This window comes from Octodon degus, unplaced genomic scaffold, assembly GCF_000260255.1.
Source record: "Octodon degus isolate 3935 unplaced genomic scaffold, OctDeg1.0 scaffold00018, whole genome shotgun sequence".
Lineage (NCBI taxonomy): Eukaryota > Metazoa > Chordata > Mammalia > Rodentia > Octodontidae > Octodon > Octodon degus.
The window spans coordinates 9,195,070-9,195,574 of NW_004524594.1; positions in this window are offsets into that span (position 1 = coordinate 9,195,070).

Below are 505 nucleotides of genomic sequence, written 5' to 3' on the forward strand. Positions count from 1 at the left end.
ATCCCTGATACCACCTACCATAACAGCCCCAACCTGGGCTTGCCAAGCCAGCCAGCAAGACTGGCCATGTTGACACACCTCTTTAAACTCAGTGCTGGGGAGACTGAAACAGGAGGATCACCACAAGTCCAAGTTGCATAATGAGACCCTGTATCAAATACATTAAAAATAAATAAATAAATGAATAGATACATAAAAAATTTCCTTGATTCACAAGATTTTGAAGACTGCATAAAGATTAAAGTAGTGGTTAATAAATCCTCTAGTAGCACATATAAATTTTAAAATAGTAAGAAATATATTTCTCATATTGTAGCATGTATCTTGTTTTATTTAATTGTATTTTGTCCTAAAATAATAATATGGGCATTGTTTTTTCTCTAGGCATTAGAGTTAATGACTTATTCCATAAGAAATATCCTTTGTGAGACCCCTAAGAAGTATATTTTTGAGACTAATATTTGGAAAAGTCATAGTCATTAGTCATTTCTTTCTTTCTTTCTTT